The sequence below is a fragment of the Mastomys coucha genome, unplaced genomic scaffold, assembly GCF_008632895.1.
Source record: "Mastomys coucha isolate ucsf_1 unplaced genomic scaffold, UCSF_Mcou_1 pScaffold6, whole genome shotgun sequence".
Lineage (NCBI taxonomy): Eukaryota > Metazoa > Chordata > Mammalia > Rodentia > Muridae > Mastomys > Mastomys coucha.
In genome coordinates, this window is record NW_022196912.1 from 27,905,733 (window position 1) to 27,917,952 (window position 12,220).

Sequence of the window (12,220 nt, forward strand, 5' to 3'; positions counted from 1 at the left end):
TGGTATCTTCTGCCCCTGAGATTGTCTCTTCTATCTCTTGTATTCTGTTGGTGATGCTTGCATCTATGAAGCTTGATCTTTTTCCTAGGTTTTCTATCTCCATGGTTGTTTCCTTTGTGATTACTTTATTGTTTCTATTTCCATTTTTAGATCCTGGATGGTTTTGTTCATTTCCTTTACCTGTTTGATTGTATTTTCCTGTAGTTCTTTAAGGGATTTTTGTGTTTCCTCTTGAATGGCTTCTAGCTGTTTACCTGTGTTCTCCTGTATTTCTTTAAGGGAGTTATTTATGTCCTTCTTAATGTCCTCCATCTTTATCATGAGAAGTGATTTTGGATCCGAAACTTGCTTTTCCAGTGTGATGGTATGTCCAGGACTTGTTATGGTGGAAGAATTGGGTTCTGATGATGCCAAGTAACCTTGTTTTCTGTTGCTTATGTTCTTACTCTTGCCTCCTGCCATCTGGTTATCTCTACTGCTACCTGCCCTAGCTAAATCAGACTGGGGCCTGTCCTTCCTGTGATCCTGGTTATATCAGAACTCCTCGGAGTCAAGATGTCTCTGTGATCCTGTGATTCCGGGATCCTGTGATCCTGGGCTAATTAAAGGACCTGGGAGTATAGCTTCCTCTGGGAATTATGGGACTCGCTGCAGAGTTTGTGCCCAAGGTTTGCTCAGGGCACCAGCCTAGACAGATCAGAAGGAACCAGTACCACTGATTTGGTGGAGTTCCTGTGTGCCTGAGCCCCGCTGGTTCCAGTTATTCCCAATGTTGTGACAGATGTGTCCTCCTCACCTCTGATGCTTAGGATCCTGGGTGTGTTAGAGAGCCTGGGAGTGGAGCTTCCTCTGGGTGTTGTGGGACTGGCTGCAGAATTTGCGCCCAGGGTCTGCTCAGGGCACTGGCCTCTGATCCTCTAATCCTGGGTGTGTTAGAGCACCTGGGAGTAGAGCTTCCTCTGGGTGTTGTAGGAATGGCCCTATTTGAATTTTACTAGTTCAGTCTGTAGTCCAACTCTCAACAATGGTCAGCAAAAGCTGTGAATGGAAGTCCAAGGATCTACCAGTTGCTCAGTCCCTCAAGGCGGACAGACAAAGAAGAGAGCCAAAGACTTTTTTCAAGACTGTCTGTAGTCATTTTATTTGCTACAGTTCAAATTTAGAAATAACCTAAATGTGTATAACAGGTGGATAGTTAAGTAAATTGCAGCATACTTATGAAATAGAATGAGAGAGATCTGTGCATATCCAGAGATGGGAAAAGAGTGAATGAATTCAGGCACAAAGAGATCTCAGAAACCTTTGGTCATAATGCAGGTGTTAACTGCTCTGATTCTGGTAATGAGTTCATATGCATAGACATTTCAACAATTATCAAGCTTTATACATTAAGCATACTGTGCTTGGGGTTCATATTATACCACAATAAGGCTGTAAAAGAAACAAATTACTATTGGTTAATCTGAAAACAAAAATACCTGGGTCAAAGTTGAGAAAACAGAAAGTGAAATATAACAAATCAATAGTTACAAATGAGAGCTTTTAACATGTAGCTTATATATTGATAGAATGAACAAACCAAAAGTTTAGTTAAGACATCGAAAGCTTGAACCAATGTTATCCAAATTTATCTTATCGCACAAATCATGGAAACATTTCTCCATGTTCTTCAAGTGAATTTGAAATTTTCATGAGTTCATGTCTTGGTCTGTGTGATAAGACTAATTCCAAAGGTTTGAAATTAAATATGTAGAAAGCCTCATTACTTGAACTTAAAATGAAGAGTATACTTTTAAAAACCCCGGGGGGGAAAATAGCAGGAGAAATAAGAAAGCATTTCAAGTGAAGTGAGCATGAAAACACAAGCTAACAGTACGAGGGTGGGAGCTGAGGTAGTTCAGTGAGGGAATTTATATATATATATATATATATATATATATATATATATATATATATTTTCCTATCCATCACTTTTATTATTTTTTGATATTATTATTATTTTCTTTGTTTACATGTCATATGACATCTCCTTTCCCAGTTCTCCCTCCAAAAAAAGAAAAAAAAATAAAAAACAAAAACAAAAACAAAACCAAAAATCCCCTCCCCCCTCCCCCTGCTCACCAACCCACCCCCTCCTGCTTCCTGGCCCTGGCATTTCCCTACACTGGGGCATAGAACCTTCACAGGGCCAAGGGCCTCTCCTCCCATTGATGAGCCTGTGTTGGAAATAAAGGTGTTTAAAATCAATGATTTCGTCTTTGGCCCCGGAACACTAGAAATAAGCAGATCTACACCAAACTAAGATAAAAGGATAGAAAGAGAAAAAGTAGACATTGACGCCACAGAAGACAAACAGTAACGATGAGCTGAAGGTCCAAACTTAATAGGGACAAAATAAGAAAATTACAGAGCAGTATCCCTAAGAACAAGGAGATAAAAGGAATCAGGCAGTTACTCACGAATCAAACACAGGAATGTATAAAAGTACCAATTGTGACTTATCCCAAGAGCACAAGGCTTGTTTAGCAGCAGCAAACCAATCGATGTGACTGACTATGTCGTCTGAGTAAAAAGATCTCCCATGATCCTCTTCAGAGATGCCAAAAATGAGAAGCTGCTCATGAGAAGAACTGCTGACAAATTAGAAACTGAAGGGGACTTTGTAGTGTGATGAAAAGAACCTGTGGAGAATCAACAGCTAGTGTCATACATTAAACATTGAATATCATACACTAAACCAGGAACACTTGCTTGCCCTCAAGAGCAGTGGCAAGTTGTCCACTCTTATCTCCTCGCTTCCTTACTGAACTGATCCTAGACAATTCACTTTAAAAAAAATAGAAAACTTGGGAAGAAGAAATAAAACTTGGGCTTAGATGATGTAATAATGTGTATAGAGAATTTTATAAATTTTATAAAACCTATATAGCAATAAGTGAATTTAGCAATTCTACAGCATGAAAGCTCAACATACAAAATTTAGTTACACTTCTGTGGTTTGTCAACAAATAATGAAAAAAAATGAAATAGAAGAAAATACCATTTTACACAAAGTTTAAGGCAAAATATATCAAAGTAGTGTTTGCACAAAAGTGCTAGATTTTCATACTGACTTCTATATATTATGGGACAGACAAATTTAAGGAAGGCCCAGGAGTGCTGCTGGTCATGGTGATACACTCAAAGACCCAATGCTACTAAAATGCTTTTTTTTTTTTTTTTAAATCATTCAATATAAACACAATCCAAATTACATCAGCCTTAAAAAGTAAATTGATAAGCTCATTTAGAAGTTTTATAGAAGTTGTGTTTGGCTCCTACTCTCATAGTACATTGAGCTCCATAGAGGCAGCTCTTGGGCAAGCGAGAGCCAGATGGGCACTGGGCGACTCTGTGCCTCACAGAGGAAAATCAACTAAACATGGGCAAAGGAGATCCTAAGAAGCCGAGCGGCAAAATGTCCTCATATGCATTCTTTGTGCAAACTCACTGGGAGGAGCACAAGAAGAAGCATCCGGATGCTTCTGTCAACTTCTCAGAGTTCTCCAAGAAGTGCCCAGAGAGGTGGAAGACTATGTCTGCTAAAGAAAAGGGGAAATTTGAAGAAATGGCAAAGGCTGACGAGGCTTGTTATGAAAGAGAAATGAAAAACCTATTCCCCCCTCCAAAGGGAAGACCAAAAAGAAGTTCAAGGACCCCAATGCACCCAAGAGGCCTTCTTCGGTCTTCTTCTTCTGTTCTGAGTATCACCCCAAAATTAAAGGTGAGCATCCTGGCTCATCCATTGGTGATGTTGCAAAGAAACTAGGAGAGATGTGGAACAACACTGCAGTGGATGACAAGCAGCCCTACGAGAAGAAGGCTGCCAAGCTGAAGGAGAAATACGAGAAGATATTGCTGTCTACAGAGCTAAAGGAAAGCCTGATGCAGTGAAAAAGGGGGTGGTCAAGGCTGAGAAGAGCAAGAAAAAGAAGGAAGAGGAAGATGATGAGGAGGAAGAAGGGGAAGATGAAGATGAAGAAGATGATGATGAGTAAGTTGGTTCTAGCACAGTTTTCTTCTTGTCTATAAAGCATTTAATCCCCCTGCATACACTCCTTTTAAAGAAAAAAATTGAAATGTAAGGCTATGTAAGATTTGTTTTTAAACTGTACAGTGTCTTTTATTTTGTATAGTTAACACACTACTGAATGTGTCTTTAGATAGCCCTGTCCTGGTGCTATTTTCAATAGCCACTAACCTTACCAGATTTATAGTCTGAAGGTTGTAAATTGGCATGGAAATTTAAAGCAGGTTCTTGTTGGTGCACAACATGAATTAGTTATATATGGGGACAGTAGTTTGGTTTTTGTATGTTTTCTTTCTTTTTTTTTTTTTGTTTTTGTTTTCATCTTCAGTTGTCTCTGATCCCACTTATATGAAGATAATTGTTGTTCTGTTAATTGCAAAAAAAAAAAAAGCTGTTTTGTTGACATTCTGATTGCTTCTAAGTAAATACAATTTTTTAATTAAAACTAAGTTTTAGAGAAAGTGCTAAGGATCTAGGAGAATAAAATGTTAAAAAAATCTAGAATAAAATTGAAAGACTTATTTTATTTGATTTCAGGACTTTATAATATAAAGATGGTAGAATTGAAGTTATGCTATGATTTGCTAATAGACAAAAGGATTGGTAGTACAGATTTTAAAAAAAAATCTCAGTTGTATATGACATGCCCATTTGATGTCTAACAATGACAATGTGACTTAACAGAGAGGAGAATTTCTTTCAATAAACAGTATCAGGACAACTGGGTAGTCATATTAAAAATACCTTATATACTTTAAACCCTAACTCATTCCACAAACAGCAAACTCTTCTTGATGCCTATGCACCTAAAATGCACGTGATAAAGTCATCATGTTCTACTTTTTTGTCCTCACAATAAGGACAAATTCTTCAATGGACCAAAAAATAAAAATAGTTCTATATCAGTGAGAAAAATAACATATTCATTATATATATTCATTAACATTATTTATGTTCATTAACATTAAAAACATCTACTCTTTTGAAAATATTCTTCAGAAAATTCAACAGTCTGATATAAGCTTGGTGAAGGATTTGTGAAACAGAAATGCATGATTTCTTTTCTCCAGTGAAGACACATGGTTGGCCAATAAACACATGGGGCTATAAAACTCAGCACTATGAGTTAGAATAAGACACCATAAAATTGCAGCAGGCAGAATGGCTGAAGTTATGGACTCTAATAAGGTCTTTAAGCCTGTAGAATTCTAGTACAGTAATATGGCACTACTAGGTGGTTTCATATAAGGTTATAAGTAAAAGGACCTATTGAACGTATGTTAGTATGCAAAGTTGCTTTAGCATTAGAAAAATCAATCAATTGGTCATTCATTCATTCATCCATTCAACCAATCAATCAAATGCTTTCTTTGTAGGCAAGCCATCAGGAGAATGTGCAAATACACCATACATCGATGGAATGTTACAGTATAATCAAGCCACTGATGTATAATAATGCACATGAATCTTTCCCACTTATGTAAACTTCAGGAGAATGTGATGAAATCAGAACAGGGTGCCTTGGAGGTCTTTACAGTTAACAGGAAGGAGGAAGGAATTTCCTGGATATAGAGAAAATGTCTGTCATTTGCTTGAGGCAGTGATTAGATAGGTTTATACATTTATTAGACTTGATGGCATTGAGTCAAACAAATAAGCTTAAAAATCTGTGTATTTATTACACATTTATTACATCCTAATTAAAAGTATTGTGGCAGACAAAAAATGCTATGCAAGTTTGCCCCTTCCATTTTGTTTACCGCTACCTTTAAAGATAATCACTGTTAGCAACATGACTCATCTTGTTGATTTCCTTTTCAATAGTTCTCCAATCCTATGTGTATGTTTATTTTCTTAAAAAAAAGCATCTCTGGAATTCTTCAGAGAAAAAGAGCTATTAGGTATGTATATGGCTATGTTTATGTACGCAATATATGCATAGAACTTGGACCCTTCCTCCCCCCCTCCCACTGAAAGGGAGACAGGAAGCGAAGAAGGAAGGGGGTAGAGAATAGGAATTAGCACACGTGATTGTGGACTCTGAGAAGTGTTATGATTTGCTTTCTGCAAGGTGGAAGCCCAAGAGAAGAGCTCGGACTGTAAATCAGGTCTGAATCTGAAGGCCTGAGAACCAAGGGAGCTGCTGGTGTAAATCCCAGTCTCTGGGCAGGAGAGGATGTGCTGAGCTGTCCTAGCTCAGGAGGCAGGGAGGAGGCCAAAGCAGCAAATTGTTTCTCTTCTCATTTTTCATTTGCTCAGGCCCTCAGAGGATTGAAGACTGCTGACTCATGGTGGGGAGGGCTATCTACTTTATAGAGCCCACAACTCAAATGCTGACCACTGCCTGAAACACCCTCACAGACACACCCAGAAAAAAGGCTTAATCTGGGTACTCTAAGGCCAAATTGACTTTTAGCGCATCACAGAAACACCCAAGTTCAGTGCCGCTAGGGGGTTCTTTTATTCCATCTCCCTTCACTCTTGAATGGCTAGATTTGGCCACTAGGGTTTTTCTTTTTCTTTCTTTTACCCTACCAGGGACTAAAGGGTGTTGTGTTCTCTGAGTACTCACAGGTCTGCAAATACATGTCTGACACCTTTATACTTGAATAACCCTTCCTTGGGCCCATGATTTTCATTTCACACTTTTATTTTTCTCCCCAGAAGCTCACAGACACCATTCCCTTTTAGTTCTTTTAATGTTGCTATAGAGAAGCATGGGGCTAGTCTTATTTTCTGCTTTTTAAATACTTTTGTTGTTGTTTCCTCTTTTTAAATAACGAAGGTATTCTCTTTCCCCCTCCCTTCTTTCTTCTGCTCAATAATGTTCTAGGATCTGTCTTGATAATGTTTATTCTGAATTGAACTTTCTATAAGATGGTCTATTTAGGATGTTCTTCTGATGCAAAAATTCAATTCTTCCTTTATTTAAGGAAAGTTTTCTTGTAATGTATTGTGTGAACGTGTGTGTGTGTGTGTGTGTATCTGTATGTGTGTGTCTATGTGTTTGTTTATATTTTGTGAAGCTGGAGATTAAACTAAAACCCAGTGCCTTTCATGTTAGATGAACCCTCTACCATTGACCAAAAAGTCTAGTCTGTAATGGATCTTTAATTTTCTTGGCTACTCATGTCTCTATTTGAATGATACAAATTATCTCTTGGTTTATTAGTATTATTTTTGACAATACATAGTCTAATATCTTTGTCCTAGATACTGCTAGTCAACTTTCTTGCCTCTTTTTTGTAAGCTTCACAGTCTCTGAAGGAGACCTGGCAAATAGTACAGAATACTGTCAATCCAGGGCATCATCTTGTTGTTTTAAGAGGGACCAGCCCTCCTCTAGGGAGCCAGCTGGAGATCTCACACCAGGTGTTCAACACTGTCATGAGGCACTTGGGCAGATCTTGCTATACTCCTTAGTTCCCCATTTCTGTTCCTTTCCCTGATATCCACTTTCATCCCAACTCAGATCTCTGGGAGGGTCACCCAGCTTCCAATCCCAAGGCTCTAATTCCCTAATCCCAAACCATTCCCAGTGTTCAGACCGACCGTACCCTTGATTGCACCCATAACCCCACTCCAACCTCTCAGTCCACCTCTTAGCCTCAACTTCCGTGGCTTTGTTGCCTACAACGCACCTGTCTTTGGTTCTAAGAGTGGTCCTCCAGGGTGTGGCTTTTCCCCCATCCATCCATATTTCTGGATGTTGGATCAGAGAGCTTCCTAGTCCTTGTGCATCTGGATTTTCCTCATAGACAGGTCATGCTGTCCAGAGGACTCCTCTCACTCTCAAATGAGCTAGAAGTTTCTAATGCATTTGGAACATCTAACATTTGTATGGTGCTTGATAAAGTGTTAAATTGGGGACGGAAACATGCATACACAAACTGAGAGCATACACAAACCTTTTCACAGAGGTATAAGTGCCTTTTCTCACCCTTATGGAAAAAGGGTATTATCAGAAAAACACTCTATTCCCCCTTTGATTTATTATAGCTATCATCAGGATTTAAAACATTCCTTACCACAGTCATTGCTGGCAGTGATGTTATGCACAGGCAAGTGAGGACTTAGGTAGATTAGAATAGCCATGCTTCCTCTGCCTTCAAGCTGAAAGGCAGCTTCTCACAGAACTTCTCCCATCTGTCAGTCAGCCACTGCATCACTATGCTTTCAGTAGAATCTCTTTCAATGCATTCACCCTCACATCAACTTCAGCAGGGAGTGAACTGTCCACCTTTACATCTCTGCATCCACTCTGTGGATGATGGTGTGTCTAATTTCACATTCTTACCAGTGCCCAGATCGTGTGGGACACAGAGAAGCCCCTGATGTTTACTGAATGCTCAGTGGCTTTCTGATCATGAGTGGAGAGTGTGGAGACCGAATAAAGGCAAACAGAGGTAGATGTGCCGTGGCAGGGCTTAGACTGCTATGGACCGGTTACTTCATCCTGATTCATGATTTATTTTTTTCCCCTTTCAAAAACAAGGCTTTGTTTCTGATCAGTGGTTTCAAAACATAAAAATCTTAGCCAGTGTGGTCAGTCAGGCAGTCTGACCTTCAGACTGAATATTTCCTCTTTTGTATGGTTGGCTTGTTTGAAGCACAGTCCAGAAGGGAGCAGACTGATGAATTTACGCACAGTTCTACTGATCCCAATTTGAGGAGGCCTTTCAGACCAATGGTTGACAGAGCCTGGATATTAAGTGTCACTCAAAGGTAACTTGCAAAGAAGATAGATGACTATTGCTAGGTAAACCGTAACTTTCCATTCCAAAGCTGTGCCACTTTGAAATTCACAGTCCCCATGTCACCACAATGCATTGCATTAAATGAATAATAATTTTATTTCTCACAGGATATCACCAGATTTTTTTTTTTTGCATGACCTTTGAGAGGAGCAGCTTTTTAATTCCAATCAAAGTTCTTTTTGAACCTTAAGGAAAATGTACTTATTTACTCCTTGTAAGATCTTGACAAAGAGACATCTCTAGCAGAGCTAAAGGTTGTTCACTATTTACTAGAGTGAGTAGCATTCTGGATATTAATGAGGAAGAGAGTAATGGGAAAAAATTGATCCTTTCAGAATTTGTCAAGTGAAGTGTGGCTGGCTGAAAATGTCACTACCGGATAGCATTGTTCTAGGGGGATTATAGACAAAGTGAGTCGACTCCACAAAGCTCCCTTTCAGACTGAGGGATAGTGACTGTCACCTGGAGAGGAATCGGCTCTAAGTTCCATGATGCTGGAGCAAATAGAAAGAGTGATTTATGATGTTACTCTCTACTCCTTTAGAACTAAGGGGAGGCCTCGTTCCCTCTCCTGAAACTGGAATATGATTTAAGCTAGGAAGCAGCATTAAGAATTGCTTTTCTAACCCTTAAAGCTGGGCACATTTATCCACATGGAGAGAGAGTCGCATTATGTTAGTGTGAAGTAGGTTTCACAATACAAGATAAAGTATGATCCTGTTTTTGTTTAGGAGAAGTATGTGTATTTGCATAGAAAAGTCTGGAAAGATATACTTGCATAATCACATAAGAAATAAACCGAAAAAAATAGGCAAGCCAAAAGAAATGAACAAAGCATGCAAGTCCATAACTCCTCAAAAGAATCACGAGGAGAGAAAAGCAAATATTTCAAGTTTCATTTGTTATCACATACAGGTAATTTTAAATGGCAATGAGATAGCTTTACTTTTCTCATCAGTTGAATAAAAATGCTTAAAACGAAGGAATAAGGGGTGCTCATACATATTTGGAAGTAGTATGTGTTGCTATGTATTTTTAAAAGTATATACTTTCAGAACTTTATTGATGTATAATTAATACTTTTAAACAGTGAGCTCTACACAGTATGTACCAAGCACATACTGTTTGAGGTGCCCAATTACAGTAAATTTACCAAATGTATACACTCCAAATGTCATGGCAACATTCAGGATCCTGATCTACTCACCACTTTCCAAAGTTCCATCTCCCTCCCTCCCTTAGTAATTCTTGTTTGTTCCTCCTGTGTTGCACTCTCCATTGGCAGCTTTCAACCATAACAGATTCCATGGCACTTTCTAGAACATTAGAGAAATGTAATCATATGTGTATCCTCTCTACATTCAGTCTAATTATCCTGAGTTGCATCCATGTTGCTGCATGGTCCTGCAGCTCATTTCTTTGAGTAACTGGATAGTATTCCACCACACGGATGTTACCACGATCTGTTCAGATGCCCCTGGGTGTTTGGGTAATTGCCAGATTTTGATCACTACAAACATAGATATTCCTGTATAAGTATTTTTGCGAAAGTATACATTTCCCTTTGGTAAATTCCTAGCAGGAGGGTGGATAACATACCTGGTAGGTGTCTATTTAACTCGAGGTGAAACTGCCAACCTGTTTGCCAAGGTGATTGTTCAGCTTCCCATTTCTGCTTACATTGTATCTGTCCTACCCTCTTACCAGCAACTGATAAATGTTAGCCAATCAAGTATTGGTGTAATGATACCTCCTAGTCTTGATTTGTAACCTTCCAGTAACTAATGAGGTTGATTGTTCTATCTACATGTCCAGGTGCTCTCTTTATGGCTTCTTCAGTGAACTATCTGTTTAAATCTTTGACCAGTTTTATATCGGGTCATCTGTTTCACCCTTATTGAGCTCCAGGACTTTATATAATTTTCGTTTATCCCTAAGATGTATTTGTAAATGTGTTCTCACACTTCCTGACTTTGCCTTTTCATTTCTGTAACTGTGTCATTTGAAGAATAAAAGTTTTTTTGTTGTGATAAAATCTAAGTTTCTGAGACTGGTATTTAAGAAAATGCTTCCAAACTTTTGGCCATTAGTGTTTTCTCCTAAGAGTTTTGTTGTTTGTTTGCTTGTTTACTTATATTTTGAGATCATCTTCCTATTTAGCTCAGGGTGGTCTCAAACTCATTATCCTCGTGACTCAGCTCGAGAGTGCTGGAGTTACACGTGTGCTCTGTCACTGACCACAGATTCCACAAGTCTTGGTCCTTACGTTTAGACCTATGAGTATTTGGAATAAGATATGGTTGGGGTTCTTTCCCTGAATATTGCTTTTTATCTGACCTCTATCATCTGTTGACAGATATTTTCCCTTACTGTATTGGCTTGAAAAGTGTAGAAAAATAATCGTTCATATATGTGTTCATCTATCGCCATATCTTCTACTTATTTAAACTATCCATTTATTTAGGTTTCTATTTTAATATTATTATTATTTTAATATGTATGTTTGTGCATTCCTGTGTGTGGGTATGTGCTAAGTTCCTGTGCCTTTGGAGGACAGAGGTATCAGATCCTCCTGGAGTGTGAGTTATAGATAGTTATGGGATGCTTGACGTGTTCTGGGAACCAAGCCCTGGGCCTCTGCAAGGAGCAGTGTATACTCTTAACCACCCAGCCATCTTTCTAGCCTGAGTTTGTGTTTATACTCTTACTGTTCTGACTTGATCCCTGTATCTTCATAATCAGCATTAACATCAAGCATGCTCCCACTTCTCAATGTTGTTTTAATTATTCTAAATATTTTCCATTCTATAAAAATTTTTGATCCAGGAAAAGAGAAAAAGAAGCCTACAAAGTTTTACTGAAGATCTGAATGTACACATCAGTCTGGGAGAATGGGTTCCTCTTTGCTTCTTGTCCCTTTCTGTCACTGTGATATACATGTGTTTGTGTCCACATGTGCATGTTGAGGTTGTGGTTCATATTAGGTATCTTCTTCAATTGTTTTCCACATTATATAATAATAATAATATTAATATTAATAACAATTATTATTATTATTATTATCATCATTAGTAGTAGTAGTATTGAGACAGGATCTCTCACTAGATCCAGAGCTCATCAGTTTGGCTAGATTAGCTACAGGAATCCATGTGTCTCTGTCCCTTCCAGGGATGGGATTACAGATGCAGACCACAGCACTCAACTTTTATGTAGATAATGGTGATTCAAATTCATACCCTCATGCTTATGTGTCAGGCACTTTACTAATAGCCATCTTGGAGAGAACAGATTTGTTAATGATACTGTGTCTTTTTTTTTTTATTAGTTATTTTCTTTATTTACATGTAAATTTCTCCTTTCCCAGTTTCCCCTCTAAAAAACAAAGAAACAAACA

At 38.4% G+C, this 12,220-nt stretch overlaps 1 long non-coding RNA gene and 1 pseudogene across 3 annotated transcripts in view; both read left to right on the forward strand.

The window, feature by feature from the left end:
• LOC116080855 overlaps positions 1–12,220 on the forward strand; it is a 248,231-nt gene that overhangs the window by 133,649 nt on the left and 102,362 nt on the right. The window lies entirely within an intron of this gene.
• LOC116080854 lies at positions 3,422–4,037 on the forward strand (annotated as a pseudogene).